This window comes from Vespa mandarinia, chromosome 12 (assembly GCF_050613455.1).
Source record: "Vespa mandarinia isolate Hongniang chromosome 12, ASM5061345v1, whole genome shotgun sequence".
NCBI lineage: Eukaryota > Metazoa > Arthropoda > Insecta > Hymenoptera > Vespidae > Vespa > Vespa mandarinia.
The window spans coordinates 1427501-1440000 of NC_140821.1; positions in this window are offsets into that span (position 1 = coordinate 1427501).

Here is a 12500-nt window from a genome sequence, read left to right on the forward strand (position 1 = left end):
CGTCTATAAAAGTGATAACGTCTTCGTTTTATAGTTATTCATTCTAAGAAAGAATTATCGAAAGGTATCTATGTAATAATGTTGTTCATGGAACAGATAGAAAAAAAAAAAAAAGTAATAGAATAAGTAGACAACCAAAAAAAAAAAAAATAAATAAATACAAAAAAAAATGATTTACATTTACATGTTTTAATATTAATAGTTATTAAAAATGTATTTGACTTCATCTTCTTTCATATTAATCACTTCATTAAGTAAAATCTAATAATCAATCTAATTAATCAACATTTGCACATCTGTAATTCAATTTATGATTAAAAGATTAAGTTAGATTTAATTGAATTAACATAGTGACAATTAATAATTAAACTTTTTATAACGAAAACGAATAAGCTCTATTTGAAAATTCTATTCAAATGAATTTATACAATTTGCATCTGACAAAATAATATTATTTTATTGTCAAAGCCTTATATACAAACTACATGCTGACTTTAAATACATGCAAAACGCGTATTGAACGGAACACCGTAATGAATAAATTTTTTTATAAATTCACCTCGCCTTTCAATTAAACGTTGTTCCTTTTTTCTTTTTTTCTTTTCTTTTTTCGTTTTTTTTCTTTTTTTTTTTTTTTTATGGTCGCTTCGTTTTTATTTTATTTATTTTTGTATTCCAATCGACACGAAATATCGAGAGAAGGGAACGGTTCGTTCGCGTTTATTGAACTGACACGTGAAGATGACGATAACATGTACGTTCTTGTTATTAATCAAGCGTTGTAAAAATAAATTGGAAAAAAAAAAAGAGAGAGACAGAGACAAAGACAGAGAGACAGAGAGACAGAGAGAGAGAGAGAGAGAGAGAAAGAGAGAGAGAGAGAAATAAACGAAGTAAAATAGTACCTAAAAAAAGAAAGGGCAAAAAAGAAAATGGGAAATAGAGAGAAAGAAAAGAAAAAAGAAATAAATATCTAGGAAGACTTAAAACATCGACGGATCTTTGTTAGTAGTGTTATCTTTTATAGCTCGTGGGAAAGGCAAGTTTGACGTATACACATAACACGTACACGCACACGCATACATAGCCAGAGATGCAGAAACATATATACACACATAGATACATACATACATACACACATACACAAAATATGTGAATCCTATGCAAATGTATCATTCAACGAAGTGCGAGCATTCATCTACGTTGGTTACGTGTTGCTTAGCAACAAACCACGCGGACGAACCACGATCAAACGAGCGTATCGTATAAATTATTTTATTTTATTTTTTTTTGTTTTGTTTTGTTTTATTTTTTTTTCCCCTCCCCAAGAGGATGGTAAAATTACTAAAAACTATGTTACGCATGTAAATCCGTTGATTTCGTTCACCGAGAAGTTTAATATGACAATTTCTAATAGTATGATTTACGTTCTTACGTTTATAATGTAATTATTAATTTAACTAGAGTAAAAGAAAAAGAAACGTGAACATCTTTTTTTTTTAATACGTATGTATGTATTTATACGTATTTATTTATTTTTTAATTTTTTAATTTTTTAATTTTTTTTTTTTTTTTTTATGTAGAATATTTTCATATTTTATTTAAAACTGTATTACATTATACATACATACATACGTATATATGTACATACATACATACATACACATGTATTAATATTTTTTTAGATTTAATTTAAGGCAAGCATTTTAATTAAATATTATTGCAAATTTTCTGATACGTGTAATAATAATATACATATAATAATACATTATATTCTGATTGATATCATATGTGTCAAAATTTACTTCTTTTGTTTTGTGTTTTTTTTTTTTTTTTTTTTTTTTTTTATGTTAAACGAATCACTTATGTTTCATTCAAAACGTTATTATATCGTCTAATAACATTATTCATTTATATACGTATATATTTATTTATCACTATCACTTATATAGAATTTACGTAACGTGTATACATTACATGATATCATTTTACATTAATCCAACAAAATTAATCCATATAGATACATACGTAAGATAACACGTATTTATTATTATATATATATACATGTTCATCCGACGAAAATTAACATAAGGTGAATTTTTTCGTAAATACATTTATTTCATTATATATATATATATTATATTAATCATGTAAACCTTTCATTGAAAATGTTATTATGTATATAAATATAATAATATATGATATATCTGATGTGATGTTTATCAGAAATTAAACTAAAAGTTTCTTTCGATGAATGAAAGCATAAAAGAGTTTGCAATAGTCTATCGTTTTCAATTCAAAAATGAAGATTTGACATCTTAACGAACGTAATTACTGATAATCACGCGAGATGAACGAATTCAATTAAAATCGTTTGACTTTTTTTCGATATCAATCAGACCATTTTAGTAATTACAACGTTTACTTTTCATTTCGTTGAACATTGGAATTCGATTGAACGTATTTTTAAACGACTTAACATTGAGGATTAAGTATGATTGAATAAAAGATATCGAATATCGATCTAATTAAAATATCATTCAATTAATTAGACAGATATATTTGTTTTTAGTTGATAAACATAATCGACTTATTTATATCATATATATGAATTATCCAATAAATAATGTGAGTGTGTTAAGTAATTTATATTTAAAGAAATAACACTATAGGATTTTTTTTTATATTGGAAAATTTTTAATATTTTATATCTAAGTAAAAAAAGTATGTGTATATGTGCGCGTGTGTATGTATGTATGTATGTATGTGTGTAAATAAAAACAAGTTAATATTATTTTACTGAGAAAATATTATTAGTATTTTATATTTAAATAAACAACAACATTATTATAGATAGTATTATAATTATAAAAATTATAAAAATATAATATTATTATGAAAATATATTTTTCTTACGAATAACCTTGAAGCATGGAATAGAATAAGATGGAACTTTGAAAGGATATCAAAGTTATCTCATTACTTAGTAGTATAGCTTTTGATAATTAATCCATTGGGATGAGTTTAACAATAGCTTTTCAATGAGAGGACAATACGATTAAATAAGATGATCACGATTCTTGCCAGAAAATCTACAAGAAGGTAAGGTCCAGGAGTCGAGGATGCAACAGGCTGGAGACTTAAATATACGCTTGCACCAACGAAAAGAGCTAAGAAAGTGGATTGTTCGTTGAGTGTCTCAGAAAGAGAAAGAGAGAGAGAGAGAGAAAGAGTCTAGACGATAATAATCATTATCAAAAAGTATACTTATCGGATCTTTTCTTTTTAGGAAACGAGCTTTATTGAAATTCTACGAATTTTCACGTTGAAATGTAAATTTTCATAATTTGATAATTTTCATATCAATGATATGAATGTAGCTTTTTAATTAGGCTTAATGGCTTTTTAATTGTAAAATAATTCAACAGAGTAAACGCTGAGTAAGCATTTATTAATCATTTGTAATCTATGTAATTATTTATTAATTATTTATTAATTATTTATTAATCTATGTAATTTTCTAAATTAGTCGCAATCCAATTTATTTTTCCCCGCAAAATAAAATGAATTTTGTTGATAAGAATTTTTTCAGAAAAATTGTTTATAACAAATTGTTAATTAATTATTAACAATACGTTGTAAAAACAATGAAAATTTTGCCCTTTATAATGGCGTTTGATTCGAATTTCTACGATTTTTAGTTTCGGAGATATACCCATATAAATGATAGGCATGACTATTAATAATATATAAAAAAATTATTAAATAAAAAATAATAATTTGTTTATATTAATTAATCGTTAATTAATGCAATTTTAGAAATAAATCTAAATTCAGAATATCTTTTCTGTCAAAATAAGATGATTTTATTTCGTAAATATTTTTTTCATAAGAATTGTTTATAACAAATTGTTAATTAATTATTAACAATATGTTGTAAAAACAATAAAAAGTTTGCCCATTATAATGGCGTTTGATTCGAATTTCTACGATTTTTAGTTTCGGAGATATAACCCAATTAGTGGAAGATATTTACGATGTCCCACTGACCTATATAATTTCATTCATATTAGCTCTCTGACACACTGACCTACATAAATTCCGAGAATTTACGTTGTCCTACTACTACTACTACTACTACTACTATTACTACGAACAGCTGTACTATACGAATTATGAATGAAAATTTTTCGAAGACGATATTTTCGAAACGAAAAGTCATACAGACTTGAAAAAAACACCGTTTTCAAGCGTATTTTATTCTTTATTTATTTAAACAATGCAATAATATTGTTATAATAAAATCGATTTTGTTAATAATTTTTTTAATTGAATTTTTTTCTTTTGCTTGAATTTTCGAAACGAAAAGTCATACAGACTTGAAAAAAACACCGTTTTCAAGCGTATTTTATTCTTTATTTATTTAAACAATGCAATAATATTGCTATAATAAAATCGATTTTGTTAATAATATTTTTTTTACAAATAGAACTTTTTCTTTTCTCTCGTTATAGCGACTTAACTATAATGAAATAATTCAAACAACAAACATTATAATTGTGTAAATAATTAAATATTTCTTTAAAAAAAAAAAAAAAAAAAAAAAAAAAAAAAAATATATAAAAATAAAAAAAATAAAAAAAAAAAGAATACATAAATCACGTATAAAAGAATTCAAATAGAGTTTTGAGCATAAGAAAATGGAATTTCGTGATAGGATTAGCGAATCGATAAAAAATTTTGACAGAATCATTCGAACGTAACTAAATCGATTCCTTTGAGTCGTCCAAGTGTACCAAAGTTGATGTCACATTAACAACATAAATTTTCATAGGTTTCTGATGTTCTGTCTATAGGATGAGGAAGGATGTGAGCAAGTGAATAAAGTGAGCTAGAGAGAGAGAGAGAGAGAGAGATAGAGTAAGTAACAAATTATTGACCTAAGTCAATGTGTCCCGTCGTACGTTGGGGGATTATAGTCCGTACATAGACGAATACACAACATTATTATGACTCTCATTCTATATGCTATTGCTACTACCTGCCTTCGACGTTATGAGCATCGGTAAACAAGTAACGTATACGTGATATGCACAGTATGTTAGAGAACGTCGACTGTGTTTACAATAGCTTGCAGTTGAAAACGCTGAGAAAGGAAGAGAGAGAGAGGGAGAGAGAAGGAGAGAGGGAGAGAGAGATGAAAAGAAAGAGTCATAACGTGAATGACCTTAATACTTGCACAAAGATGATTTTTTCTTTTCTCTTTTTTTTTTTTCTTCTTTTTACGTGGTATATTATACGTGATATTTCTGAGAGTGTGCAAATGAATTTACAATGAAGAAAAAAAAAAAAAAAAAAATTCGATACTATTACACTTCTACAAAATTAAATAACTTTTTCTATTAACCCGAAGAAATTAGCATGTTGTATGAAATGTTTGATGAATTAGATATTTAAAAAAAAAAAATAAAAAAATAAAAAAGAAGAAGAAAGAATAAAAAAAAAGAAAAGCGACCTTTTCTCGTGAGGATGAGGGAAATACATAAATGAAACTATTTTATAATACAGGGTGGAACAAAAGTTTATGGGCGACTTAAATGTCAATTATTCTTTTCCGAGACATTTTTTTTTCTCTTTTTTTTTTTTATTTTTTATTTCCTTTTTACGAGAAAAAAAAGATGGAAGAATTAAATTTTTATAAATCCACTTCGTCTGAATTTCTTATATTTTCTTATAAGTTAAAATTCGGGAAAAGTAAATTTTGTATTTCGAATTAAAGAAAAATTATATTTTAATAACAATATTTATTAAAATAAATTATGAAAAACAAATATTTTATAACTTATCGAAATAACCAAAGTATTTGATACAAATTTTGATACAATGTTATAATGAAATTATATTAATAAAATATAAATGAAATATAAATAAGTATATTGCTATATGAAGAAGTATTGTGAAGTATATTTAAATTTTTCTAAGAAAAAAAAAAAAAAAAAAAAAAAAAAAAAACTATTGTAGATTGTAATTACAGAAAGAAAGAGAGAAAGAAAAAAGAGAAAGAAAAATGGAAAAAGAAAAAAGAAAAAATTAGGAAAATAAAAGAGAGGAGAAAAAAATAAAAATGAAATGACAATGTATTTGAAGACCAAGAGGATTATCATCATGAAAACTTTTCAACGAGATTAGATTATGAAAAGTTTTTAAAAACGTTAACGTTAGAAACGATTATTTCCCTTTTATAAGATCATACATTGCACGTGTACGAGAGAAAGCTTGAGTTTCACGTGGTACAAATTACTCATCTCTAACATGCTTCCTATTCATACCTCTCTATCTACATAGATATATTATATACAATATGGTTACGATTGTATATGTACGTATATATGCATATGTGTGTGTGTGTATGCGTGTGTGTATGCACGTATACGTGAATGCGTGAGAATATGTAACACATGAGATATAGTACGTTTATGCAAAGACCGCCATTTCTCCTATTATTCTATGTTGACCGCTTGTTAAAGCTCATGGCCGTGAGATATCAAGGAACAATGACTTCCTTATACGTGTATATATGTATGTATGTATGTATGTATGTATATATGTATATATATATATATGTACATATGAATATAAGTTAAACCAACGATATAATGGTTATAATGATAATAATAATTGTACTAATAACAATAATATATAAATATATTATATATATATAAAAGTCTAATCAATAATAATAATAATAATATTTTATGTATAAATATGTAGATGTTTATGTACAAATATCTCACATTATATATATATATATATACATGCATACATAGATATAAGTCAAATCGACAATTTAATAATGATAATAATAACTTCATCGATCTATCTTGAAATTATTAGCTGTAATGTCTGTGAAATATTCGAAAAGTTTTCTTTACAGTTCTCTCTTTCTCTCTCTCTCTGTCTCTCTTTCTTTCTCTCTGTTATTCAAGTAACTCGAATTGTCGGTGCTACTTGAGTTTTTAAGTAGTTCTAGTCAGCGAACGATCGAAAGGGAGGCTCATCTGTAATTCATGAGAAATTGAACAGAGAAAGAAAGAGACAGACAGACAGACAGATAGATAGACAGATAGATAGAGAGAGAGAGAGAAAGAGAAAAGATGTGAAAATTCAGAAACGCATACGCTGTCTATATGTATGTATGTGTGCATGTTTGTATGTTTGTTAGTAGAGACAGACTTAATACTTTATATCATATTGTTATATCTTTTTGACTTTTATTTATTGCTTTACCGCGTTAGGTACTTCCTACAATGTAGGTAGAGAAAAGCTGAAGAATTGTAAGCTGTCTACTGTTTGGATCGAAGCCAAACTTTTCTGTATTCCTTTAAAGGTAACTATATCTTTTTGTCAATGTCTATATAGTTATTTCATTGATACCTCGTTTTTTATTTTACTTTAATATCTATAATCATGTATATATATATATATATATATATATATATATTTCTTTCTTCTTTAATTTATAGTATTCATTTATTTTTTTATATATTTATTAATTGACAATATATTTATTTAATCTTTTATATAATGTATATTTAATAGATAATATTTCTTTTTAGCAAAGATTAAAAATCAAAGTTTATTGATATAAATAATTGTGATATGTTATTATTATTATTTAAGCACGCATTTTGTATTATACATATATATATATATATATTAATGATATTATAAATATATTATAATATATTAATTTCTTCACAAATTGACATAGCACTCAGTATTAACGATATTATTCAATATCATACTACCTTTAACATTATTATACAGTATTATAATATAATTATGCAACATTATAATACTAATTACTGTATCAATCATTGGAAATAAATTATATTACGATTTAAAAAATTATTAAAATAATGGATTATAGTAAAATATAAAAAGGATATTAATATAGGGAAAAAAAAAGAAGATGAATGGCGATATTTTAAAAAGTCAAATTTAACATTAATCTTTTTCTCTTTTCTTATTAAAATTAATGAATTTAAAGAAATGATCGATTTTCTCGCGGATGATAATACCTCCAGCCAAATAATACTCGAACTAGGGAAAAACTAAAGCCATAAATGCCATTAAGAGATACAATATAAGCCTTTTGGTTCGTGCCAAATCGCAATAATTTTAATAACTTTTGCAAGACATTTGAAAAAAATTTATTAAAAAAGAAAAATGAAAAAAAAAAAAAAAAGATATTTTTTTTTACCTTTTTCTCTCTTTTTTAATTACTTTTTGTTTTTATTTTTTACTTTCATGAAAAGTTGTTACCGTTCGTATCGAAATTTTATTTTCCCTCTCTCTCTCTCTCTCTCTCTTTATATATATATGTATATATATATATATATATATATATATATATCATATAAATCATCCCTCTTTCTCTCTTTTACAGTATCAGTGTGCATTCGAATTTCCAGAAATTTGAACGAAATCAACGAGATTCTAACATTTAGATATGTGTGTATAATTCCTACCTAATTCCGCTAATGCACGTAGTAGTTTTAAGTTCTCATCAACGATTATCCGTTTATTTGAGTATCCCGATAAAGAGAGCTTTAATTCCATTCCTATCGGAAGGCCAACTTTTTTATTCTACAACTATGTGTTGGTACCTTTACTCGTACTTTAACGGATTATTTTCAGGATACAGGTTTTGACCTTTTCTCTCTCTTTCTCTTTCCCTCACACGCACACACACAGACACACACAAACACACATATACACGCACATAGGAGAAAACAAACATACGTATTCTTTTGTACCAATCGATGAATTATCTCTCTCTTTCTCTCTCTATTTTTCTCTTTCTCTCTCTCTCTCTCTCTCTTTCATTCATTGTTTTTTTAAAAAAAAAAAAAAGAAAAGAAAAAATGAAAAAATTCGTTCGACTCGAAATTTTCTAAACCTGTAAAACATTAATTTGTACATTAAAAATTATTGTCAATGAAGTTTAATAATAGTTGAATGATAATTTTGTCATCTATCTCGGATCATTATTATTTCATTGAAACACAATCGATAGAAGTCAGCTAGAGAGAGAAAGTGTGTGTGTGTGTGTGTATGAGAGAGAGAGAGAGAGAGAGATACAGTAGTGAATAATTATTATTCCTATATTTCCATTACAATGATAATAGAAAAAAAAAGGAAAGATATGTAAAATAAAAAACTTTTAAACAGTGCATTAGATAGTTTCTTCACCCTTAGAAGTTTCAAACAATCTAATCGTCTTGTGTCTTCTTTCTGTTCAACATTACATCTCCTTTTGTCTATAATATTTGCGATCTATAATATGCGGGCGTGTGTTTCTTGCGCGTACGTGCATCTATGTATGTATGTATGTATGTGTGTGTGTGTGTGTGTGTGTATGTGCGAGTGTTTACTAAAACAAACGACAGGAACTATAGAATCGTAAATTAGTTACAGCTATTATATTAATTTAAATTCGAATGTACCATAATTGTGTTATAAAATATATACCATAGACATTTAATCGTGATTTTCATTTAATTATTCTAACTGTAAGATGTTTTTGATTTTCGATTAAATTTCTATAAATCAATTGTTGTTGAAAAATTTCATATCTTTTTTAATTTTTCTTTTTTTCTCTTTTTCCTTGAAAAATTTTAGAAATTATTTTTTAATAATCCTTTTAAACGAAGGATGAAAGTTAAAGAAAGAAAGAGGAAGAGAAAGGAACAGAAACAGACAGAGAGAAAGAAGAGGAAGAGAGAGAGAGAGAGAGAGAGAGAGAGAGAGAGAGAGAGAGAGAGAGAGAGATAGACAGACAGATAATAACCACTTAAAATATTCAGAAAAATTACTAAAAATTCTTCTACAGAACGTTGTGTAGAGTCATTGATAAGGAAAAAAAAGGAAGAAAAGAAAAAAAAAAAGAAGAAAAGAACGGAAAATAAGAAAGAAGAAAAGAAAGAAAGAGGATATTAAAAATAGAGAAAAATAAATGAACGCAGATAAAAATAGTGTTTGATCAGATAGAAAAAGCGAGATAGAGAGAAAGAGAGAGAGAGAAAAAGAGAGTGGGAGAGAGAGAGAGAGAGAGAAAGTGGGAGAGACAGTAAAGCTTTTTGCAAAGGCAGGAGTATAACAGGCAAGCGAACGAGCAGGTAGGCAGGAACATAGGAAGGGCAGAGGCATGAAGATAGAGAAAGACAGATAGAGAACGGATGCGGCGCCTGCGTGTTGATTCTTGAAAGGCAACCCTCCTCATCCGAAATCCAGGATCCCAGTCGCGAGCGCGCCGCCGGTACACAGCATTCGTCGTGGTGTTGCCTGCCTCCAGCTTCTAAAAGATAGGAGAGAACGCACAAGGCTCCTCTCGGTGTCGGCGACCTGCCCTATACCCACCTGTCTCTCTTTTCCACCGTGTTCTCCCACCTTTTCGTTAACCGCCGTATTCCTCGCCGTAGACCTCCAACAACCTCCCGCCGCCCCCTTCCCCTCCTTATCATCCCCCCGCGACAGTCTACACATTTCATCTACACTATCATTATCTTCATTACAACCAGAATCACCACTACCACCACCACCACCACCACCACTCCTCCTCCCCCCCTTCGATAATCCACGACGCACCTTCGCGCTTTCCCAATTCCTCTCCCCCTGCCTCCCTCCCACCCACTACCACTTATATCCCTTCCCCTCTCGGGATTTACCGTTTTTCACCTTTCTCAAACACCTTTCGCACACACGGTGCGTGTGGTTGTATATGCGTGTGTGTGTGCGCGCGCGCCCGCGTGTGTGTACGTAAGCGCGACTCGACGTTATACGAAAAATCACTGTGGGGAAATATACTTGGCGGAGATCAAAAAAATACTTCTAAGATATATCAAATTTTCTCACATTGATCGACGCGAACAGAACTCACACGCTTTAAATATCTATTCACGCAAGTAAATTCATCATTACGAACGTTTAAATTGAGATGACAGAGATGATAGAGAAAACTTGAGAGGATATTTTTCTTTTGTTTATTTTTATATTTCTCTTTTTTTTTTTTTTCTCTTTTCGTTTTCCCATACGTCACAGAAGTAGTATTAATTGATACGAAAAAAGAGATGATCGAGTGGTACCTCGAAGATTTTTTCCAAGATCAAGAAGATAGAAAGATTTATTTCTTTTTTCTGTCTCTCTCTCTCTCTCTCTCTCTCTTTTTCTTTTTTTCTCTCTTTTTAACTGTCTCTTTATTCGTTGAATTTATTTTACGAGAAATAAAGAGAGAGAAAAAAAGAGAAAGAGAGAGAGATAAGCGTTGAAAATAAAAAAAAGTTTTTTCATAGGCATTGATAAAGGAAAAAGATAAGGTGAACAATATGCATGTATCCTTAAAATATGAAGATTTAAAAAATAAAGAAGATCGTACGATTTATCTCTTATTTTTCCAAGTATCGTAGAATTTATTTCACGAAAGAAAGATAAAGTGAAAAGGATAGACAAAGAGATAAGAGGAAGGAAAAAATAAGAGAGAAGATTTTTTCGTATTCATTGATAAGGAAAACAAGATAAAGTGGAAACTTGGAAGTTATTTAACATTTATTGGAATTTGAAAATCCATGAAGATCCAGAAGATCGAACGATTTATTTATTTTCCCTCACTCTCTCTTTCTTTCTGTACCATTGAATTTTTTTCACGAAATATATATATATATATATATATATATATATGTATCTCCTCCTCATTGATAAGTAAAAAGATGATAAAAAAAAGCTGGAAGTTAGTTAAACGTTAGTCGGAATTTAAAGATTTCAAAAATCTTTTTGATCATAAACAATTTGTTCTCTCTAATATCGTAGAATTTATTTTATTTTCACGAAGGAAAGAAATGGAGTAAAAATAGAAAGAGTGAGATAGGAAGAGAAAGGGAAATAGATTATACAAAAGAAAAAAAAAAGATCTTTCATACTGACTGACAGGAAAGAAGACAAAACGTGAAAGCTGTAAAAATTAACTAACGTTAGAATTCAAAGGTTCCAATGAACAATTTATTCTCTATCTCTTTCTCCTTTCTCTCATCGTCTCTTTCTGTCCTTGTCTTTCTCCGTTGTCATGTAAAATTAATTTAACAATTTTAACGAAAAAAGGAAAGAAAAGGAAGGAAAGGGCAAGTGTGACATAGAAAATATAATATTTTCAATTGTCATCCAAGATACGAGTGAAGGATACCAGTGAAAATAGAAAGAAAGAAAGAAAGAAACAAAAAAAAAAAAAAAGAAAAGGAAAAGATAGAAAGAAAATAGATCCACGATGGATCATGGATCGAGATGAATCGTCATAATCGAAGAATCATATTCGTCGGATATATGTATAAACGATAAAAGATTCAAAGGGACTAGAAATAATTTTGCATAAAATTATGCACAAACGCACAAAATTCTCGATGTCAAAGAGACTTAGAAAATCTTTATAAAGTGATGGAAAAGTGTCT